Genomic DNA, 7,367 nt, shown 5'->3' with positions numbered 1-7,367 from the left:
GGACATGAACTCGGGTAAGCGCAGAAGAGAACAGAGAATAAAAAGCATACTAGGCACAAAGGCAAACAAAAACGGTAACATACATGGGGGACCTGAAGACAGAGAAAGAACTAGCAGGGGAGTGATCAGTGAGCAGCGTATAAATAAGGAACGAGGCGCAGCTGGTGAGAATCAGTGAATCGAGGCAGGTGTGTCTAATCGTGCAATCAGTGCAAGGGAGCTGGCTAGTGCGAGGAAAAGAAGTGAGGCAGGTGCCACCGGGCAAACCTGACAATAACTGCAATATAAATACAGACCTCTAACAATCATGTCAGTAAAGATTGTTTGGGATCAGATTGTCCCAGATGAGGCAAACTCCTCTGCCAGTCGTGCTGAGATCCAGGCCGGGATTTAGGTGCTACCTGAACTCTGTCTGGACCTGTACACCTGTTCAATGGCTGCCAGGTGACTCAGAGGGAGGAGAGCCTGGAGAGAGAGAGAGAGACCAAGCCAGGAGGGCAAAGAGATAGAGGGGAGGAGGTATGGTGAAAGAGATTGGGTGTGGTAAGATGCCTTGAGCACATTCCTCTGAGCGGCCGCACCCTGAGTTTCAGCGTCCGTATACCTGCCATAATGTTTGTTATCAGAGCAAGTTCATGTAAGCAGAGTCTTGTGCCGCTTTCCCTCGGAGCACTCATATTCCTCTCACTGGACATCATTTCACATTTTGATATTAATTTCTATTGCACACTATCACCTTGTGACACTTGCACACATATGCAAACACTCAACTCTCATTTCATATCCTGCTGAGAGTTTCAGATTTGCATGAACTGGAAAAGAGTAAACAGGCACAGGAAGAGATCAGAATTATATAGCTCCCAAAGTCAGTGTGTGTGTGCAGCAGCTCAGTAGGACATGGGTGATCAGGCAGACATTTAAACAGGAACCACACCTTTAGAAGCAGGACTGAACACAGTTACACGTGTGTGTGCGTGTGTTGCTATCTAGCTAATAATCTGTCTGACAGACACGTTTCAGGACAAAGGACGGCCCATATAATGTGCACACACAGTGGTGTATACTTTTCCCTGTATTATGCCTTGTAGTCATGTCATGATTGCTTGTGTATTTGTGTATAAGTAAGTGACACAAAGTGAAGGAGACTGAGAATGTAAAAGGAGAAGTAATGACAAGTAAATGAAAATAAAGGAAAACAAAAAGAGAATGAAACAGATACTAACACTGATTTCTTCATACTACACAACCAGTGAATGTTGGAATTAACTTGGTCAAACAGAAGATTAATGAGCACATTAAATAATCATTCACCTTTTATAATTGAGAACAAACAGCTAAATCCAGCATCACCTGGTTTATTTACCTGCATGGGGCATATGAGACAAATAGTGACCCTGGATACACTTAAGCTGCACTATGCCTGCATGGTGTTCAACAACAGGCTTCCCAAATCCATCGCATAACTGGATGGTGCAGCCTGCAGCATGGAGGCTGGCTTTACAGAGGCTTCTTCTACAACAGAGTACAAAAGGGAACTGCTGGAGTCTGCTGATTCAGCGTGAGGTTTTTTGCTATGGATAAAAACACTGGGTGACTCATTTTTTTACACAATATTTCAGATGGGAACGTGATCTTCAAACCATTTTTGCCTTACAGTGAACTTTTGATAAGGAGGTGGGGTGGGCACTGGGGCACCCAAGTGGCCATTATAGGGCAATGGTAAATGCTGAAATGTAAATGTAAAAATGTATTGTAAACTGAAACACTAATGTCAGTTACACATCTAATGTTATAAGCCTATATCAACCGTCATAAGCTAGCAGTCACCATGGACTAAGTAAGGCCATTAAAGCAAAATCGCAGTGTGTACTGAACTGAAAAATGGTGGATTTTGTTGACTGTAAGTTCAGCTTTTTATTTGTTATTTCTTCTATCATAAATTACATAATGCAGCTTTAATGCAGCCAGACTTCATACTTCAGCCTCACTAAATTTCAGAAGTGAATATGTATTTTTTTACTCCACTGCATTTGTAAGACTTAAATGATTACCTGGGGAAAAAGTCATATGTTAAAGAAGGCAGAGTATAACTATACAGTATAAAGCAGTTAACATAAGCTCCAGCTTTACCAGCTGCAACATTAAATGAGATGTACACGATCTATTATAATCAAGTAATATCATATACATGAATGTGAAATGTACCATTCTGCATAATGAGTACTTTTACTTTTGGAACTTCTTATATGCTAATATAAGAATCTTTACTTTAGCTTAAATAAAATGCTGAATGCAGTACTTTTAGTTGTAACAAAGTATTTTAACACTGTGGTATTGCTACTTTTACTTTACTAAATAATATTTCACCACAGCAATTGGCACAAATATTTTTGCGGAGTTTGGAGAAACTTTCTTGTTTCAATCATGAAGATTATATAAAACACCAAATAGCAACCATGACATAAACGCCAGCACTTTTGAAATAAGCCACCGCCGGCGAGTTTCAAATGGTCGCGTCGTTCCCAGCGATCAACAACTTGGGAGGAGTCTCACCGGTGGGAAAGTCCTGCCTAACAGGAGGTGCCCGCTTCTTCCTCATTCGCCGCGCTGCTCTCTGCCATAGTGGCGGCGGGTCCGGAGGTTCGTACACCGCCGAGTGAAGCACTCAGCCCAGGCCTGGAGTAAAGAGTTGCCTCGCCTCGCCTTTCTTTGCCGCCTGGACGCGGAGGGTGCACACCGGGGGGTTTGGGTGGAGTTCTTGCTCGATCTGAGGAATGTGACGTACGGAGGGGAAGGAGACGCAAATCGGCGGGTTCCACCGGGATCCTAGTCAGTACAAAGAGAAGAGACAAGTTCTGCAGACAGGTCAGGAGGTACGAAGTGGAAACAAAGACGATCTGTACAAAATGCAAATAAGACAAAGGAACTATTTGTTTAGCCTCGATCCTCTCTTCTGTGCTCTTGAGTCCTATCCAGTTTACTTCTGTTCTAGCTGTCGCCTGTATGATGTCCTGATCATGTCCTGTTCTGTTTTATTGTGTCCTGACGTTTTATTCTGCGTTACCTGTATCCTGCTCAACTCTGTTCTGCAGTATTATACTTTAAATCCGGCTTTGTGCCCTATTCTGCTTTATTATGGTCTATTCATATTCTTATGTCTGTTCTCTTCTATTTTATTCTGCTCTGTGGATTACTCCATTAATGTGAGTGGAACAAAAGTGAATGCGGGTAACTTTCCTCATCACCCGCCTGACATTATGGAGGATGAAGTCATTCAGATGGCTGTTGTGCATTGCAAAACCTGAACAGTATTGTTATTACAGTCTAAGCACACAGAAGGCTCGGTTGGCTGTCACTGGTGAACTGTGCTGCTCTTTTTCCAGCCCTTTGAAGACATTCAAGCCAGAGAAAAAGTGCTTGGGGAGGCGGCGTGTGTAGAGCTCTTGTCAGTACTGTAGGGGTAATAAATAGTGCTTTAAAGGCAGTGACACTTTTACAAGCATGTCTAATGCCATGGTTGCACGATGCTATGAATGTCAGTGTCAATTTAAAGATTACTGATGAGATAATACAAAATCCTTGCCTTCAGTCTAAGCGCAGCTGAACCAGGAAGACAGCTACAACATGTCCTCTGATAAATTCACAGACACACAGATCATTATTTTTGCAGCTTTGACCTATAAGTGTCGATTTAAGCTTTACCTTTACAGGCTTTGCCTTGATTCATTCAGAGTGAGTCACTTCGCAGGAATATTCCGACATGTGGTTATAATTTGAGGGGAAAAGCCTCTAGTACTAGTGTTTTGTGGTATCTCTGTGCAGGCGTGCTTCTTATTATAGGCTTCATCTTGTTACACTAGCCATATGGCCAAGGCGTCATTCTGTTCATATGTTTGTTTGCACTGTATATGTTACAGGGGGTGAATGCCTGTTTGTAAAGGTGTAATTCATGTATGAACAACATAGTGCTTTTATTGTTGGGTTTTCCACTCAAGATGACCACAGACGTTAAGGCAGTGGGAACAGATGACGAGGACCTCAGTGGACTTGTTTGTCTAGCAGGGTTGCTGTATAAAACACAGCCAATGGTGGAAGAAGTACACAAATTAAGTAAAAGTAGCAATACCACAGTGCAAAAATACTCTGTTACAAGTAAAAGCCCTGCATTGAAAATGTTACTTAAGTAGTACAACTGTACTGGCATCACAATATACTTAAAGTACTAAAAGCAAAACTACTCATTATGCAGAATAGCATTTCACATTAATATATATTAATTAATGTGAGTGAGGAAAACTCCAAATGTCTATGGCACTGGTCAGTCCTTATGACACTATGGTCACCTCGGTGTGTCGGCCAGAACACCACTTAAGGCCCATACATTCCCAGAATGAATCAGGTGCTTGAAGTTGCAGTTAACGATCCTTTAATCTAATTTCTCATACAAAGATTACATGTGGGTGGAGAATAAATATCGACACATTATTGTGTACATCACATTTAATGCTTCATCTTGTAAAGGTGGAGCTAATTTTACCTTATATGCTTAAAGTATTGCTGGGTGTTTCGTGAATTTCCCACCAGGGATCAATAAAGTCAGATAATTATATTGTATTTTGTGTAGTTAATTTGATTCTGGAAAGTAACTAGTAACTAAAGTTATTAAATGTAGTGGATTAAAAAGTACAATACTTACTTGCAGTGTAGTGAAGCCAAAGTATGATTTAGCAGAAAATGAAAATACACCAGTATAGATACCTCAAAATTGCACTTAAGCACAGTACTTGGGCAAATGTACTTAGTTACTTTCCACCAGTGAATACAGAAAAAGGGAGAATACATGCTGCTGGGTTCTCAGATGGGGTTTGCATTCACCTGACCTTGTGCTGACTTTTGTTAAGCATTGAAAAGTCACGCTGAGGTGTGATGACACAAGTCGTGCTCTGTGTTCGCTTTTAATCTGTGTGTGTGTGTGGTAATCTCACAAAAATGGCTGCTGACAGGAGCATCAAGAGATTACTGGCTCATCCATCCAAACCTGTTTTCAGGTATTCTCACTCCATTCACACCGAATTATCACAGAAAATAAATAGACTGAAGAGGTATGCTGGATCAATTTTTGTGTTGGTTTAGTGAGGCATGTTGAGATGCGCGTGCATGTGCGAGATAGAGACGGAGAGAAAAAAGAGAGCGAAAATGCTTTTTGGAGTTTGCGCTTTGTGTTTCCTCAGGCCTATTTCTCCAGTTCACATGTTGAAACAGATAAAAATGTTCACTCCCTCTTCTCATGTCAGTGTTCAAAGTAGGAATGCTGAGAATGACCCATTTACACACTTAGCGAGCAAACACTGGGCACATCTGTTTACTGGGTTTATCAGCGTGGAGTTGTTGGTCGGTGCCTGCCTGTCCTGTGGTGGTTTAGTGTTTCAAACTGGCTTTGTTTATGGTGCATTTAGGGCAGGCTTGTCCTTATGCGGGCAACAGGTACAGTAGTTTTATAACTAAGGGAGGAACGGTGAGAGAGAAAAGACAGTGAAAGATTACCATCATCATGTGTCACGTTCCACAGTTTGATGCTTACTGCAGTTGCTATAACAACAAACAAGGCAACAATATTTGTTTAGTCAGCCAGGTTAGGTGGAGAAAGTCTGTTGTGCTTCTTACATTGTTCTACTTTTTATTCTGTACTGACCCAGAGATCTGAAGGGGGAATAAGATAACCCTAGGCCCTGTTTAATGCTTGAGTCATCAACCACATAGCTCATATTCATCTCAGGCTTGATGCGCAAGTTGCTGTATTTCTCTAAGGTGGAGTGTTTTTTTGTTTTTGTTTTGTTTTGTAACTGAAAAGTACTCAGTGTTGTTTGGCTGCTGTTGTGTTCCCACACACAGTACAGTAGATGTTTTTTTTTTTTCTTGAGGTTTACACATGAGCACAGACAGCTACACATTTCTCAGTTTGTTAAAATGTTAACAAACGTCCTCTGGTGTACACTTTAGTGCTACCTCAGCACTATTCCCTTCTATACAGATCAAGCCCGAGGCTGCTAGATTACAATTAAGAATCAAAAGAACACAAAGTACAAAGTACTCGTGAGTCTTCCATTTGGAAACCTGGCACAAGTATAATTGTTCCACACAAGTAGCATGTGCGCCCAAATGCCTCCCCGTCCTACATGGAACTGTGAAAAGGGAACAGCACACCGCAGAGGGCAAATTTCTATGGATAGAAATGAAGGAGGAAACAGGACGTCAGCCATTTTGCCAGCAGATGAATCACCACATAGCAGCCTGGTGGAAGTTATCCTTAGGCTAGGTCAGTCTACTCGGTGACTCACCAGGCCTCTCAGTAAACTGGGTGCTCTCAGTGATAGAAGGTTAGCACTTGGGCCCTTTGCTATTGCCACCAGTCACCAAAGCGTGCATAGAAATGTACATAAAATGTGTCACACACACTTTTAAAGTACAGTAACCCTTACACAACACCTACGTACCCTCCCACACACACACACACCCTGGTCTGCCAAGCACAGCTCCTAAGACTGTACATTTCCATGGTAATATATCCACATCATCAACAGCACTTCCTGTTTTGACCATATACAATGTGCAGCATGTGGAGATTGCAGACTGTATATTCCAGAGACTTCCCAGGTATTAAACCAGCTCATTCTGAATTCTTTTACAGTTTAGTGGTTGTTAACTCAAATCTCCACAGTCAGATGAACTATCCAGTATGCAGCTGTCAGGACAACATTAAATATCATTGCATCCTCTTTCTTCATTTATCTAATTCCAGACAAAAAACTTAATGATTATCACTTTTATTGGCCAAGTATGTTACACACAAAAGGAACCTGTACAGTACCAAAGGAGCCCTAGGCCAACTCACCGATGGCAGTGTTGTCCCCGCAAGGCACCACTCTGGCTGTCGGGAGCAGCCTGGGGTTCAGGGTCTTGCCCAAAGACACTTCAGCGTGTGGGTGGGAGAAAGCAGAAACCAAACCCAATAATTTCATTCCCATACCACAAGTTGAACCCAGGCCACCTGGGTGAAAACCAGGAATCCTAACCACTAGACCTGTTAGTGCCGTTCGCACCTGTCAGTGAGCGAACGAGAAAGAGGCGGACCCAGGTAGCCGACTTTGGTGCAAGCAGTGATTTACTATGTACAGTGATGATGAGGGTAACAATACACAGAGGGAAATAGTGCGTAGTCCTGTCGATGAGTAGTAGCCGGGTGTTTGACCAACAACAGGAGGCAAGGAGATGGAGAGCTGGGCCGAGCTGCGTAGGCTGGGTCACTCCTGGGCTGGTCGGTGGTGATGGTGGCTACTGAAGGTGGAGACAGAGAGATGAAGGCAATA

General features: G+C 42.5%; 1 protein-coding gene across 3 annotated transcripts in view; it reads left to right on the top strand.

Annotated features, from left to right (window-relative positions):
- The window catches only part of fam83hb (family with sequence similarity 83 member Hb), a 16,153-nt gene that overhangs the window by 520 nt on the left and 8,266 nt on the right, over positions 1 to 7,367 (top strand). The window contains exon 1 of one of the 3 annotated variants that reach the window (XM_020606867.1): positions 2,537 to 2,865. The exons of 1 other annotated variant lie outside the window; for it this stretch is intronic. The gene's annotated coding sequence lies outside the window, so the exon portion shown is untranslated. Of the gene's footprint in view, positions 1 to 2,536; positions 2,874 to 7,367 lie in introns of those variants that run through there. One more of the 3 variants, XM_020606866.1, reaches the window with a different exon arrangement.

This window comes from Monopterus albus, unplaced genomic scaffold (assembly GCF_001952655.1).
Source record: "Monopterus albus unplaced genomic scaffold, M_albus_1.0 scaffold82.1, whole genome shotgun sequence".
Classification (NCBI taxonomy): domain Eukaryota; kingdom Metazoa; phylum Chordata; class Actinopteri; order Synbranchiformes; family Synbranchidae; genus Monopterus; species Monopterus albus.
Note: the sequence above shows the minus strand (reverse complement) of the source record. Positions and strands in the feature narration are given on the sequence as shown.